Source organism: Alligator mississippiensis, chromosome 12, assembly GCF_030867095.1.
Source record: "Alligator mississippiensis isolate rAllMis1 chromosome 12, rAllMis1, whole genome shotgun sequence".
Classification (NCBI taxonomy): Eukaryota; Metazoa; Chordata; order Crocodylia; family Alligatoridae; genus Alligator; species Alligator mississippiensis.
In genome coordinates, this window is record NC_081835.1 from 4978314 (window position 1) to 4995337 (window position 17024).

The 17024-nt window shown below is 41.0% G+C and overlaps 1 long non-coding RNA gene across 1 annotated transcript; it reads right to left on the bottom strand.

Moving 5' to 3' along the window:
• Positions 1-6767: 6767 nt before the first annotated feature.
• Positions 6768-16921, bottom strand: LOC109286182 (uncharacterized). The gene is made up of 3 exons (XR_002094137.2): positions 16762-16921; positions 14302-15455; positions 6768-10503 (listed from the first exon to the last, which is right to left on the bottom strand). It is a non-coding gene; the product is annotated as an uncharacterized LOC109286182 (long non-coding RNA).
• Positions 16922-17024: the final 103 nt, after the last annotated feature.

A 17024-nucleotide genomic window follows, 5' to 3' on the forward strand; every position in this document is an offset into this window, starting at 1 on the left:
ATGTAAAACTAATGGATTATAAGGAATGCCTTTACATGGTCAGTGATCACATGGTCACCAAAAAAGAAAAGAATGCCTGTGACAGACATAGCCTCATTGGAAGTTCAGATGAGTTTCAAGCCTTAGCTTCAGGATGCTGGTCCTGTTGGCACCCGGTTTGCAAGGAGACTATGTCCCTTTAGAATTCACCTTGATAATGACCAATTGCCTTGAATGGTTCAGTCCAGCATGTGGATCTCTCTCATATACTGCTGTAAAATTAAAGTTGGGATTGATCCTTACCCTGCTTTAGACCACAATAAATTACCAAGAGTGCTGCTGAAGTCAGGGGAGTTACAATGGTTTGAAATCTATGTAAATTAAAACAGAATCTAGAGCTGATTGTGGAAATACAGATCCAAAGAGGATGTGTCATATTTAGTATAGACAAATAATTAAAGCAAGGTATTTGAACCTTTCGAGTTACCTGTTTTAACCCTGAAGTGATCCTATAAATCATTTACTTTTGCTGGGTTTAAACTCAGACCCCTGAATGATAAGGCTACAGCAACATTAACCTTGGCCCTGAATAATTCATGCTGTTTGTGAGCCAGTTCTTTAAGCCTTTCTGCTAAACCATAGAAGATTAGCATTTTTGTTGCTTTCTTAATCAAAGGGTTGGGGGTTTTCTAGCTTGACTTGAAATGGTTTCCTCAGCTTTCAGGGTAACATTTGAGTATTTTAACTGGGATATTTTTCCTTTAGAAGTATTTTAGCTGGCTCTCAGGCCTGTCCCATTATACAACTTTCTGGTAAGTCATGAATAAGTTGAAAGCATCAAGAGCCACTTTTTAATTTCTCAAGGGCCCTTTTGCTCCCTCATTTTGTTTTCGTCTCGTTTTATCTACTAACTGACTCAAAACCAGTTCATCTGGTATTTCTGTCTACAAATGTGATGATGGTTTGGCAGGTAAGAAGTAGGAGTAGAGGGATTATGAAAGATCCTGACCTCAAAAATGAGGTTTGTTGATTGCAGATGTGCTTTGCATTATTATATTCTGTAGTTCTCTGGGGCTGGATCCTCAGGTGGGGTAAAACAGCACAGTTGTACTGATTTGCAACAGCTGTCAATCTGGACTCCTGACCCACGTGTAAACCTCCACGGAGCTGGTGTAACAGCGGAGGGGCTCTGTGCAGAACTGTATGAAAGGGGAACTCCACCCTCAAAGCTGCATGTGTTTTGTTGGACTGTGGACAGTGAAACAGAGCAGAGAAAGGAGTGAGGGTAAGAGCCAGGGCAGACCTGCTAGTTTCTGCTTGAGGAGACGGAAATGAGCTTTTCACTTCCCCTTAATCCTTTCAACATCATTCCTTAGTCTGAGCTCAGAGATTTGCACCTCCTTATAGCTCCATACTTTCTTACCCAGAGCTCCAGGACTTTTATGATCAGTGCTGAAATTGATACCTCCTAGCTGGTTTGGGGGGGCTGCTAGTAATCCAGTACTCTCGGCCCCTGAGATCAGCTGAAGGGGTTACACACTGACTCTGCACGGCAGGCAATTTTCTGTTGGCTAGACAAGCCCACTGTACATGTTTTAGAGTCTAAACTTTAGACTATATATGGTTGGGATTTTTCAAAACCTCTCAGCTTTGGTCTAACTCAGCTCCCATCAAAATCAGTTGTCCCAGAGATAAAAGCATTGAAATGCCCACCCCTAAATGATTCTGCATGTGCCAATAATGAGCCTTTGTTAAACCTAGTTTCATAGTTTCTAGGGTTGGAAGGGACCTGAACAGATCATCAAGTCCAACCCCTGCCCTGGGCAGGAATGAGTGCTGGGATCATAATACCCCAGCCAGATATCTATCCAACCTCCTCTTGAAGACCCCCAAGGTAGGGGACAGCACCACCTCCTAAATGGAAGCACTAAGGGAAAGCAACTGGCTCAAGGCCACATATCAACTTGGTGTTGGAATGGGGAAGACAATATAGGGTTGAAATCTTGTCCCCGTTGAACCAGGATTTCACCCCAGTGTCAGTCCCATGCCCTATCCGTTTTTCACACTGCCTCTCATTAGCACTGGAAGGTGATGTGGCGGCAAGTTTTCTTATTACCTAGAAGGTAGATCTGGTTTAGAGAGAGTTCCTTTTAAAACTATGGCCATTGGCATAAACAAGATGTTCTTATGGATGAGATCAAGCTTTTAATCAAAACCAGTGCCATCCCACAACAAAGTAGGCTTATTCACTCACTCACTCGCCACCTAATTCTGCTTTTCTTGAAGTCCTAGACAAAACTCCCTTTGACTTTGGAAGAATCCACTTCAGGCCCTTGCTGACCTAAGCAGACAAATAACAGAAGCAAAGTCCTGTTTGCAGAGCACATATAGCATAAGTGAAGGGTGTTTGAATTTGTTCTATTGACAGATTAATGATGCAATGGAAATGTGTATGAAGAATTGGCCTAAGTGGTGAAACAGAGCTGGAGACATGCTGGACTGATGCCATTGCTGTACAATGACACTTCTTGTCTCTGCATCATATTTCCCCTTTCTGACCAGGTGCTGTCTCATCTTATCCTTATTTCTCTTTCTTTTGGATCTTTAGTCTAGAATTTTCCTGTGACCCAGAACTTCGGACAAAGGTAAAATATTATTTGATGATGATGGTAACTAGACTTCCATATTGTACTTAGCTTTTGTGGTTTGTTCTTTATTTTCATTATTAATCCTTCCTTGTCCTTTAGACAATTGCATTACATTTTAAAAATATCAGAATAAGTTGGAGCTACATTAACTATTGCACTTGGGAAAACTAGAGTGTTTCTTAAAACAAAAAATCAGTGCTAAAACTTTAAAATGTAGAAGTTGCCAATCAAACTGTTTTAATGAAATTCTGCAAATGCTATAGCTGAGTGTTATTGTCTTTCCCTTACTTACATTGTTTAAATCTCTTCTTGTAGAACTGCAGCTCGTTCTACTGGCAGTTCCCAAAAGCTAGTCCACTGCTCACATATTGACATGCCGTTGAAATGACAGAGAAGGCTTTCACACACTGGTGCACTGTAGTCACTGGGGAGTTCCTGTATTCCTGTTCCACTATTAGGTTTCAAACCTCCCTGCTGAGTTGCTGTCCTCAGGCTGCATCAGGTAAGCTTAGCTATGCATTGAACTCATAGAGTGGAACTAATCCCACAATTCAGCTTTAGATAAAGGAGAACAATGTGATTGAGAGCTAAGCCTGGTCCCCATGTCGAAGAGGTAAGATTTTTCGAAAACAAAGGTACGCGACAATTTTCAGCATGTTTATTATATCTAGCTCTGTATCTATTTAGCTAAATGCCCAGACTATCGGGTTTGGATTCATTACTGACAATTGGACACTTCTAATACAGGAGGCCACAAAGCATGTATATAAAATCCCAGAGTAAATCCAGCTGGCTTAGGAAAAAATAGATCACCATTGCCACACACAGCCGCATTCAATAGGGAATCTAGGTTTTCGGTATCGCCAAGCCTGGAGACTTTATTCTTTCACAGGACCACATTCTGCCCTCAGATAAGCATTTATGACCTCACCGGATAGCAAATGATTGACCCACGGTAATTTTCTACTGCTTTGCTACAGGACCTGCTTCTGTCTCTATCAGAGCTAAATTGAGATTTAATTATTGATGACAGAAGAAGCAAGTTTGGCTCCTAATGAATTAGGTTTTCTCTCAGGGGTGCTGCATTGTGCAGGGGTGCTAGTTACTAAGTATAAGACCTGCCTTTCAGCTAGGCAGGCCTCAAGCCATTTAGGGGCATGTCTACACAGCGGCGACCACAGCACATATACTCATATCACAGCTAGCTTTAAACTTGCTAACAGCAGAGCAGCTCTTCAGCATGGAGCCCATCAGGGGCTAAACCACCTGAAGCCCACAAGCAACCAGTGCAAAGCTCACTGTGGGGACTCACTCTACCTCCGCAAGCAGATATACTTCACTCAGCCAATTTCTGAATGGATTTAAGGAATAGCCCAGAGTAGAGCTTGTTATCTTAGGGTAGCATGTATATTGGTTGTATCATGGGGACTAGGCATCTATACTGCTTTCATGGCATTCCTGAGACCATTGCCAAGAAGATCCCTTTGCTCACCCAGTTCAGCTCCACATGTACCCCGAACTAGAAATAAGGCAGTAAAGCCAACATAGGATGCCCCCAACTGGTGCTTTGAAGCATGCCAGAGAGAGCGCATGCTCCAGCTGAAACCCCATTTATAATAGCCCCCTCCCCCAATGTTCACAAAAAAGAACGTCAATTCTGGGAAATGAATTTATTGTGTTTGGTATCTGGCCTCTTGGCACCCAAGTGCCACGTTAAAAATTTAACATCCGGGATCTCTTGAGGTTGGTGAATTGGAGAGCTACAGCATCCTATTCCCTACCCTAGGTAAATTAGGCTTCCTGGGTGGCAGGCCCTGCCAGTCACCCTTCTTTAGCTGATATTGATGGAGGGATTTTGCGAGCCTGCTTCATTGTGTGCCATCCTCAGTACAAGATGGGCAGCGCTCAGTACAAGGTGAAGCTAATTTCAAACTGTTGAATTTTTCTTTGCTCAGGGGAGAACAAGGAAAGCAGGGAGCTCGTGATGTTGTTCCTGGAAAGCAGCAACGTGAAGGTTGGATTATGAGCTATGAGAAGGGGCCTACAAAAACTAAGAAACACAGTATCCTAGCAGGGCTCTGATGCTCCTCCAGGGTTTTGGGTGCTACAGTATAGAATCATAGACAATGAGGGTTGGAAGGGACCTCAGGAGGTCACACCTAGTCCAACCCCCTGCTCTAAGCAGGACCATCCCCAGCTACATCATCCCAGCCAAGGTTTCATCTAGCTGGGTCTTCAAAAGGATGGAGATTCCACAATTTCTCTTTACTACCCTCCTCATGAGAACGTGTCTCCTAATATCCAACCTCAACTTCCCTTGCTGCAACATGAGCCCATTGCTCCTTGTCCTGTCATCTGCCCCCACTGAGATTAGTCCAGCTCCATCCTCTTTGCACCCACCCTGCAGGGAGCTGAAGGCTGCTATCAAATCCCGCTTGGTCTTCTTTCCTCCAGATTAAATAAGCCCAGTTTCCTCAGCCTCTCCTCACAAGTCATGTGCCCCAGCCCCCACACCAGTACAGGTAATACACATTGTCTTAACAAGTCCCTCACACTCCCATTGTTGTTACAGGCTGTATTCAGCTCACAAAGAATAATACAAGCTCATTTTAATGCATTTTGATTTTCACATGTATGGCAGCAGAATAGCAGACTGAGCAGGAGTGCACATGTAGCTCGAGTTCAGAACCACATTGCCGCACTAGGAGTCTAGGTTGGTACTGCATGAGTGTGGAAGGGGAATAGAGCCCAGGGAGCATCCCATTACATTTCCATACAGGCCAGACTTATAACTGCACTTCCAGATGCCACTGGGTGAAAGATGGCTTTTTTGAGTTCATTAGCTATTTCAAATTTTCCAAAAGAAATAAATATTTGTGTTGTTTTGAAATGCAAGCAACCATTCAGGACAAAAGTGTTGAATGTGAAAAAAGAACATTTTTGAAACAAAATGACAAACACACACCAGTGTGTTCTGAAAACGTGAAAACTGGCTGTCCCCTTTGAAAAAAAAGGGCTTCTCACATGAAAATGTTGGTAAAGTCAATGCTTTCCCCAAGGGTCTCAGTTGTAGCTATATAGATCTGCATTTTTGGCAAGAAAAACCTTGGTGTGAAAAATGTTGCCCAGCTCTGCTTTTGGTTTTCCAGTGGAGATGGGAATGAGAAGGCCCCAGATAAACTGCTTGGTTTGTGAGTCCTTTCGCACAAAAATAATACAAGGGCAGGGCTACAATGTCTTCTGGAGCTCACACAAGTGCACCTCCGTGTTAATTTGAAGGCCTGATGGAGTCCTCCATACGGGCATGATCGCAACTTTTACTCATGTGAATAACTGCAACAGTCTCAAAGGGAGTAAGTGCTACAACCTTGGGACACCACAGAAAACACAAATAAGATATTTATTTATTCTGTGAAGTCAATAGGCAAGTTTTGCTGATGTTGCAGGGCTTTTAATTAATAAAATGTGACTGTAGCTTCCTGAAATGTCTCTCTGTTTTATAGATGAGAAGAAACAACACGTTTTTTTAGGGATGTGAATGAGCAGGATTACATTAGTTGTTTAGATGGAGAGTCAGCTCTTTCCTGGAAAGAGGGAATAAAAGAGTTGTTTTCTTTTTCTAAAGTGAGATATGATCCTTTAGTTTTGTCATTGTCCTCTGTGTCATGCAAGAAGTGGCACTATTTGATCCAAAGCACTAATTAGTGTGAGATTGCTTTAAAAGAGTGTTTCCCATTGGCAATGTGTGCTGAAAATAGCAAAACTTCTATAGTGGCAGCAAAAGTCAGGCAGGTTTTTTCCCCCAGCAAGTGGTTTATTTGCTGCAAAGGGCAGTTTCAGAGTTGGGGGGAAGAACTATGTTTAAAAAAAAAAAAAAGGTTTGATTCTATGAATTGCATCAGCTGAAAAAATGGTAGAGAAGTAAAAAAATAACATTTAATTTCAATGTGTTCTTTTTTAATTAATCACTGATTTTTGTTTTGTTCTGCTTTTTTTAAATGAAGTCTTTCTTTTGAAAAATGTAATGAAGATATGGACTAAAATAGTTAACCCCCTCCCTTCTTTCCCCCCACCCCCCAAACAAATCAGCCCTCTTCCTACAATCCATAACTCTATTGCAGTAATAGATTTTGACCCGCCGTGGATAAACACTGAACAGTAGTTCACAAAGTTCATCTCTGAAATCTTATTAGCATTAAAAATAAAACTCTCTACAAAGTCAGGAGGTAAATACAGCATCAGATCCAAGTGTCATTTTAACTCACCACCACCTTTCACTTGGAAAAACCCTCTTTATTCTGCTAGGCACAAAAGGAGGCGTGTTGTCGCAGCAGTGCTAAATCCCACAGCTTATTACCATAAAATGCATGAGCTTAGAGGATATGAAAGTATTCCATCCAAGAGGATATGAAAGTGCTCTATCCAAAGAGAGTTCAAGGCCTTTTGTATAAAGAATGCCGTTTCAGGCTTTAAGGTAATGCCACGTGTCAGAATTTTGATAAGAGGGCATCTCTGAGAAGTGGCTTTCTCAAACTGCTAATTACCATCCGTATGTCTTTCAGAAGCATGGTGGTTTGAAAAGAAATAATAGCTTTGTCTCCATGCTGTTTGCTGGTTTATATCATAGGCAGATATTGATTGCATTAGGTGTGTACAGATCTAAGCTTGCTTAAATTTTGGCTGGCTGAGATACCAAGAACAGCAAAATCATAGCAAGACAGGCTTCAGGATGGGCTGCACAAATCCACTCAGGACTGTGGCTCTGTATTCAGAATGGCTGGCCTACCCTGAAGCCTAGGCTACCCGTTTACTGCTACTGGTACCCAAGCTAGCCCGACAATAGCTGGCTCAGACGTGTTGCGACTCTGATTGCAGTATAGATCTAGCCTTCCTTGGAAGGCAATCATGAAATGTATACAAGGAGAAAATACTGTATGGTCAAAGTTATGACAGTGAAGATAACAAGGAAGGTGTTCCACATTGCAGGACATAGTAGCATCTGTTATTTTCATCCCTGAATGAGTATTTGCAAATAATCTCCAAGATCTTGACAGCTTTCTTTGATTTTTGTTTCAGCAGAGAGTTCAGAGAGGGATAGCATCCAATTCTCTCCAGTTCACATATGGCCAGCCTAAGGCACGCTTTAAAAAACGGTAACTGGCTTTTATGCCTACACATTGGGTCTGATCCTGCTTTCATTGAAGTCAAGGACAAAACCTCTATTGACTACAGTCTGAAAAAGGTTGGATCCACTGTGCAGATTTGAAAATAAAAAATTACTAGGTCCAAGAAGCACATAAATTGGAGTCTTAAGGTAAAGTACAATACTCTGACTCTGTGGTACATGAGCTATGCAGTTGGATTTGGTTTTCTATGAGCAAAAAAGAATATATTTATGCGTAATGAAACATTTCTATCACACCATGTTATTTGGCAAATCTAATGCTGGGTAATAAACAGCATTCTTTATAAACGTTGACACTTAGCTCTTTTGTATATAAGAAGGCAAATGCTGGGGAGCTCATAAACACATATACATTGCGCATTTTCTTTTCAAGGATCATAAGATTTTCATGTCAACATTACTTACCTGTTTCATAGAATTCAACAACTGGGTTGGTAAAACCAAATTATTTCATCTTCAGGCTTTTGATTAGTGTGTATTCAAAAATAAAGTGAAGAAATAGTATGTTTGTGGGAGATTATTTTAACCTACAAAGCTTTCTGAAAGGTAAAAATAACTCCAATGCATTTAGATTTTCTTCCAGCTGAAAACAAGAAGTAAGGATATACATTTCTTTTTATTGTAGCCCCAGGGACTGTCTAGTTCACATTCAAGTCTTTTAAATGCACACACACACACACATAACTGTCTCCTTTCTACCCTGGAGAGAAAGCAAGAAAGAGAAAGCACATACAATAGCTATGAATGATTCTCTCAAAGACCTGTAAAAATGCACAAAGTGATCCAAGTTTACTATAATTCTTTTCCCTTTTCTGGTGGCATATGTGAACAAAACATAAGGCTGCATGATTGTAACTTTGTGGTCTTCACTGACCTGGAAGCAATGGGCACTCCTCCCTGTGGTAGTGTTCCACGTCCCTGGATGTGCAAGTAGCAACACTGATAGTATACCATTAGATGGCACTCAAGAATATAGTTCCTGAGGTTTGTACGACCTAAAACTTTGCTGTGAGCTGCAAATGGCTTCCTCTGGCCACTCTTAACATCAGTGCTTAGCACCCCTCTCCCCCTTTTCTCTGGGTTGGGGAAAGGAAATTGTACATTTAAGAGTTACTCTAGCCAAGAAATAGTGAGTAAAGGAGAAAAGCAAAGCCAGAGTTCTTCCCACTCCCTGATCTGGGGCAGAAGTTCAATAAAGCAATTTAACCTAAATCAGTTAAGTCTGATATTACATCCATCTAGGTTTTTCAGCCATTTTGAAAGTGGTTTATGTGCACTGAATTTCTGTTGTGTTACAGATTTGAACTGGTTTCTGATCACTTATACCGGTTTACGTGTAATTTTCTGTCTCTAGCCCCTGTGTCTCTCTGTCTTCCCTGACACAGTGAAGAGAACTGAGCGAGTAATTAACCTATTACTCTCATGGCTTGTTGCTGTGTAAGAGGACTGGAAGCAGTGACTGGTGAATCCCTGGGTAAATGCTTGTCTGTTAACAATGAACCCTGGATTCAGTGGTCCGGAGCACAGTTTCTCAACCTATGGTACGTGTACCCCTGGGGGTACACGAGACAAAGGCAAGGGGCACGTGGGTACCCCAACACTCTCTCTCTCTCTCTCACCCTCTTTTCCTCTCTCTCTCGCCTCCTTCCCCTCTCAAAAATGTGGCAAAAAAATTGGTACACTGCACACTGCGCAGTGCTTTAAATTCCCCAGTAATAATTTGGCGCGCCACGCTTTGCGAGGCACTGGGCTCAGCCCTCCTAGCTTTGGCCAACATCACCTCTAGCCCAGGTACATAGTCGAGTTGTGCACCCCGGTGTAAAAGGTGGCAACCCTACCCACACCAGATCAGACATCTGTCATATCACAGCCTTATATTCACAGCTGTTCTTCCAACATATGGCACACATTAGTCTGTAAATATAAAATCCCCTGTAAAATTAAGTGTTGGGGTAGTTATTAACATTTTCAGAAGTTAGGGGGTACTTGCTACTTAAAAGGTTGAGAAACACTGGCCCAGAGGACCCCTATGTACCTCAGTAGCTCCTGCTCCCCCTCCTGCAGTTGCAATCACAGTTTGAATGGGGGAGAGGGGGAGCTTGCACAGCTGATTAAAACCTGTGCCAGTCTAGCTCCTAACAAGCTAATGGAAACCTCCATGGATCCAGCCCACTTTGTGAGTCATCTGTATCTGTTAAGGCCCAAGGTGTGTCTTTGTCTGTGAGACTTGAAGGGCCCTGGTCACACAGAAGAAGGTAGGGGTGAAGGTAGAGGAGAAGAGAGGTAGCACGTGATATTCCCCACTGCACCGTCATCTTTCCGCTCTACTGGCACCCATGGCTAGAGAGGATGTGGTCACAGGGAGCTGACCGGGTGCAAGAAAGCTGCTTGATGAAGTAGGTTTCCTTTGGTCACCACGTGTTCTATACAGTGCAACAGCAAGCATTTCCTTTCCTTGGTTTTAGACACTGTGGATGAGACATGTTTCCTCTGTGTGTGTGTGTGTGTGTGTGTGTGTGTGTGTGTGCGCGCGCGCGCATGCACGTACGTGTGTGTGCCGGCCTTTGTGTGGGGCAAAACAGGCTTACGTATTATGAGTCACGGCTGCTGCCAGGGAGGTCAGAGATCCTGTGCTGAGCACACAGTGTTTGTTCCAAGAGCCCACAAAGCAAGTGGCTTTTGTTGTTGCACCTAAAAAAAAAAGAAAAAAGTGTTCTGAGAGTCTGGCTTTTTAGGCTTTCAGACCTGTCTCCTGCTGGAAAAACTTTTACCAATTAAAGAGCTTTGAATTACTCACCTCCAGGGAACATCTGGTTGTTCCCCATGATGCTATTGGAGTCTGACACCTCGATTCAACAAGGCAGTTAGGCACGTGCTTAACTTTTGTCCCATGCTGTTTAAGCCCCATGGAACCAAAGAAGATGGACTTAAGCATGTGATACAGATCAGGCCCATAAATCAAATACAAAGCCCACTGTAGCCCAAATGCCTCGCTTTCCTTCAATAGCACTGCTGGAACTGGCTTCTTGAAAGCAGGGTTTTCAGTGAAGATAAATTGGCCAAAACGCTTCTCTTTCTTTGTACCCTTCTGTGCAGTATAAATGAAAATCCAAAGAGGCGCATGAGATTATACATTGTAGGTTTCTCTCTTACATACAGGCACACACACACCGAGTATACCAATGGCATTCATAAATACAGTGTTATGCTCTGGGGAGGGTGTTGAGGGAATGCATAAGTATGTATTTTGTTTTAATTACACAAAAACACACTGCCGTCACAGATGAAAATCATTTGATCAAAACAGGCTATCAGATGTTGGGTAGCTGTTGAGACTTGTTGAAAACAGTAGGGTTTGTCATTCTCAGATTAAAGAGGGATTTGCTGTGTGGTTTTGCATGGCCTGAAAAGAAAGGTTAAACACTTGGAGGGAAGGAAAAGAGTTGCGGGGGTGGGCCTGTATGTATTCCAAAACAACAGATGGTTTCAATAAAGTTGCCCCTGCTGCTCAGAAGTGGCACTTCTTGACATTAGCAGAGCCATAGCTCATCAGGGTTCTTGTTTCCACCCGCCTGTCTCAGCAAGGCCAAATCCACTGTGCTGTATGTGGTAATCAGAAAAGGCACTCCAATATCTGCCCCATTAATTGCCCCCTGCCAGTCTTTGCTCTATTCTGATGTAGTGCCTACTGCGCTCGGTATGAGAAGATCAATCTGCTTTCAAGGGCAGCTTCCCCTAATGATCTTCTATTCTCCCAACTTGGATGGTGTCCTTTTTTTTTTTAAAGATTCCACCAGCAAAATGTGTTATTTCTTGGAACCATTAAATACAAAAGAATCTAATTAAATCAATGTATCAATATATTAAATTATTGTACAGCAACTAAATTAATGTGTCCCCTGGCAAGAGAACTGCTGCAAATGATGCATTGTGTCTCGTGCATAAAAGACAACTTGCAGAGAACGATTTTTCCAAGGTTAGACTACTCACAATGAATGCCAAGGTTTTTCCCAGTTAAACTGTTAGGCTTATTTAGAGTACAGTCATGCTAATATTGCTACTACTTATACTTATGCTGATCTGGTGTCATAAAGGGATGGAAATAGCTCCTAGGGGTCAACACACTGCACAAGGTGGCTTTGCTATCACCTAATAGGACAACTTGCTACTGCTCCTGCCAGAGAGAGAGAGGGAGGGAAAAGTAATTGGAGTGCACTGTCTATTGCCATGTACTCTGTGCCCTAGAAAGTTGTAGCCTGGCATGCTTGAGAGGTTTCTGAGAGCATTAAGGTGGCTTGTAGCCCCTTTCCTAGCACTTCTTTGCTCCAGTTCTGCACAAGTGCAAGAGGAGAGAATCAATATCCGCCTGTCACTCAGATACTATGATTCAAGCTCTTCCACTCCTGGAGAGGGGATTAGGAGAAAGGCTTAAGCCGCTGTGCAGCCCTGATATTCTCTTTCACTATTTTTCCTGGCAACTGGGACAAGAAGGGACTTTTCTAACTCTGTGCCTGGCTGGGACCAAACTCTAGGTATTTACTAGCTGTTCCAGTACATTCTGTTAGTAGATAGGCTGCGCACAGGACCATTGAGGGATGCTGAGAACACAGAGTTGTGTTTTTCACGGTAGCAAAGCTGTTAATCTTTTTAACTAGCATTGGGACACAAGCAAAAAACTCCAGTTCCGCTTCCTTTAACTTGTACCTGCCTACGCCTGGGTTCTCAGAGCAGCGAGACTGTCATTTCTTCATTCTCATATCAGCACCCCAATTCTGAGAGTGCTTATTCTAGCAGGACTAAGCTCAAGTTGGGAAAACTTCCTGCTAATTTAAATAAGAAATGCCCCATCTCTGAGTTAAACAGTTACTAAAGAACTTTCTGTCACCTCCTGTTTCCATTTGCTCAGGCAAAGCTGTTGGTCTGCAATTTTGGATCCTGGCATGATTTTCAAAGCTCATTCTTCTGCTGAACTGTGGTCTCTCTGTTTAACTGTCTCAACAAAAAATGAGCCTTATCTTGAGATAAGCTCAACCCAGAGCCCTGGGTCTGAGCCATTTGAGCAATGAGAGGCTCTTTCAGAATGAACACCAAATTTGCATTTTGTACCTGGCTACTCTTTTTCCAAGAACCAAAACATCCAAGCAGGTGATTTGTGGGTGCAGTTCAGGGAGGAAACACTACAAATTATCTACACTGTGACTGCAAATAAACTGCTTTACCATACTCAGCTAATTCTCATGCATCTAAAATGATTTCCCTTCTTTTTGCTCAAAGCCCCTGTTCTTTCTTCTAACCTCTTCCTGCACTTGGCTCTTTGACAAGAAAGAAGTAAAGGATCTTCACCTATGCTCCTTTTACCGGCAGGAGTCCTTGTGAAATCAGTGGGAGTTCAGCGTGAACGAGGAGGACCAGGATCCGAGCTTAGCATGGCACCAGAGTGTAAAGAGGCAAGAAGAAAATTGCAGTAATTGTAAATAAAGGGGCTTACAATGAACGTTTATTCTTGGTCATTCCTGCCATCCCTAAATTTGGATTCTGGGACTGCTGAATGAGGAGCATGGCCGTTGCCATAAGATGTTCACATCTGGTGTGTTTACTAGCTGTATCTCCATGAACGATAAACTGGGTGTGAAATGTAAAGTCTCATTCTCCAAACATCCAGATATTCAAAGGGCATTTGAGACCTTCCATCTGTCAGGGCCTAATTCTGTAAAGTACTGAGCACTTTCATTGACAATCAGGGCGCTCTTAGCTTCACTTGGTTGCTGGCCATAGGGGTTTAAGCTCTAAAAAAATACTACTGATAGACCAGTTTACATCCAAGTAGGTCAGACTTTACAGTTCCCCACTGTATTGTTAGGGAATCAAATCCAAAGAAACTAAGTGCCTGGAAGAAGGGAATACAAGGAGTCAGTGTTGGAACAGGGCCCAGACCCTCTGATTTCTAGGTCTTATATAGAGACCACCAAAAAAAGCTAACAAAAGTGAGTGCTTGCAAGAAAATGCATTGCCCTCTAAAGCTTCTGATTAAATGTTATATCTCTATTAAAAACATTCTCCATTTCATTTTTTGTTTCATTTTGTACACTAATCCAGCCAAAGCAATGTCTCCACAGCAAAGGAAATGACACGCTGCGGACATCAGGAGAGCAGTTTCTGCAGCGTGAGGACAAATACCTGAGAATATCATTTGCTAAAACTGAAGACTTGTAGGTATTCTCCCTTCACTTTCATTTGATACAGCTATGCTCAATTTCACAGCCCCTACCAGTACTGAATGGGGAAATTGGAAAACTGCAGAATCGATTTGCAGAAGTGAAGTTCTATTTTCTTTTACACCTCTTTCATCAGAGTTGCTATCATTCTTGTGTTGTGTAGTAGTATTATCGACAGCAACCTGGACGCTGCTGATAATTGCTAAAAGAAGGCAAAGCCATTCTCTGCAAGTGGAAGCAACAGTCGGATGATACCAAATGATACTATTCTTACCTTCCAATTATGCTGCTTTATGACATCCGTAATGCACCTGTGTTGCTTTTATTTCTGAGCTGTAGCAGTGAAGCCTTTATATTCTAAAATTTATTTAAATGAACTGTGCCTTTCATTTCTTGCATATGCAAAACAAAAATTAGTATGGACTGAGCTTCTCAGCTGACCATGGATCTGTAGAACCTGTTCTGTCCACTTGCAAAGAGGACAGGAGAAACAAAAATCAGCCTCCTGAATAGTTCAGAATTTTTAGTGCTTTTTCCTTTTATTATCTGCAGTTCACAAAGGGGAACAGTTCTGTAGCTAGCTTCTAGTACCCAGTCATTAACAAACGTGGCTTCCTGTTTTTTTGTACTGGAATATCGTTGCAAATAACTGAGCAAAACCAGGAGCCTTCAACCACTTCATCTCTATTCTGAGGAGATTTTGTTTGCATTATTAAAGGGCCTTGACAATAACATGGTTGTTTCTCCATTGGGGGTTGTTTTGTGTTCTCTTTATGTATTTCATGGTGCATTAGTTGTATTGCAGTACTACCTAATAGTACAGCGCTAGCCACGAACTCCCCTGTGACTCTCCTGTGCGTGACAGTGTCTAAACAAGGAACAAAAAGACTGTTCCTGACCCAGAGCTTAAAATCTAAATAAATCCAATTATATGTTTCTGATGGAAAATCAATGCAACATATTGAAGTCCTGAATGTGTTATCTAGTTAGGACTGGGCCACACTGACCCTATCTTCTCCAGCACTGGAAATGTCACCATTGTTTTTTGTTTTTCTTCCCATTGCATATTCCATGTACATTTTTCTTCAGTGAATGAAATGATCTCTGCAGGTTCAAATAACTTGGAAACAAATCTTCCTTAAAGTAAGCCCTTTCAGCTCCCACTTCATCAACTCTGAAAGGGCACTCAGGTCTTTGTGAAGCCTCTGGGAAGAAAATGGCTCTCTGTTCAAGCATGGGGGATCTTGCCAGCAAAGATGGGGGTCACAAAGTTAGGCTGCTTTCCAAGACTTGAACCTGACTCCAGTGTGGACCCACATTGAAATCAATGGGGACCAGTCACAGCAGTAAAGCTCAGCAGGTATCATCCAGGAGAGCTGTGGAAGTCAAGGGAGTTGGCCAGTGGGAGCTTCCTTTCCTTACTGAGCCCTGCAATATAGAATAAGAGGTGTGTATATAATATATACTACTATATATAATAAAATAAGATTATTTTAATAAAGATATTAAGAATTATTAAGATAGAATTACATGCTAAGCATAATAGATCATATTCTATATTATAGATTACATTATAGACATTGATTACATGATAGATTTATTATATTGATTACATTTATAGATATTAATAAATTACATTATATGTAATACCTTACATTATCTATTATATATAATAGATTACATTATATATAATAGATTATGATATAGATGTTATTCATAGATTACATTACATACAACAGATTTCATTATCTCTATAGTTTACATTGTATATAATAGATTACATTATAGATGATATTAATAGAATACATTTTATATAATATATTATTATATGTAATGTAATCTATTATTATCATCTATAATATAATTTATTGTATTGTAATATCTACAATTTATTAAATATATTAATAGATTACAATATATTTACATTGTATATAATAGATTATGTTATAGATGATATTAATAGAGGACATTATATATAATAGATTTCATTATATCTATAGTTTACATTGTATATAATAGATTACATTATAGATATTAATAGAATATATTTTATATAATACATTATGATATGTAACGTAATCTGTTATCATCTATAATGTAATCTATTATAATGTAATACCTATATTATATATATGAATAGATTACATTTTATATAATAGATTACATTATAGATTATATTAATAGAGGACATTATATATAATAGATTTCATTATATCTATAGTTTATGTTGTATATAATAGATTATATTATAGATTATTATATGTAATGTCCTCTATTAATATCTATAATATATTATGGATATTAATAGAGGACATTATATATATATATATATATATATATATATATATATATATTGTCATGTTATTATGTTATCATATCATGTTATATATAATGTCCTCTATTATACAGAATCTATAATATAATCTATATATATATACATATATATATATAATCTACACACACACACATATATATATATATATGTATATATATATAGATTATATTATAGATTCTGTATAATAGAGGACATTATATATAACATGATAGAACAGATGTAATCATATAATAGACAATTACACCATGTAGTGCATAAATTGCAGGATGCATTATATGATATATTGCAATATTACAATCTATTGGATGACTTTGTCTGATGCACGGTATTGCTGGCAACTATCTATTGCATGCATCGTATCTATGACGTAATGCATCGCGTATGACAAGATGCACATACATTGTTATCCTCCGCGTGGGTGTGCTCTATACCGTCATGCCTCTCTGGTGACGTCATGGAGACGATGCAGCCCCTGACGTCACGTGGCGCAAGCAGGCCTCACCCACCCCGTCAGGCCGCCCGGGCCCACTGCGCCGCTCTCCCCTCCCCCGCCCCGTGCCTGAGGGGACGGTGGAGGTGGCGGTTGGGACTACACCTCCCAGCACCCCCCGCGCGCCCTCCCCTCCCCTCCCCTCCCCTCGGAACTACCACACCCACCATGC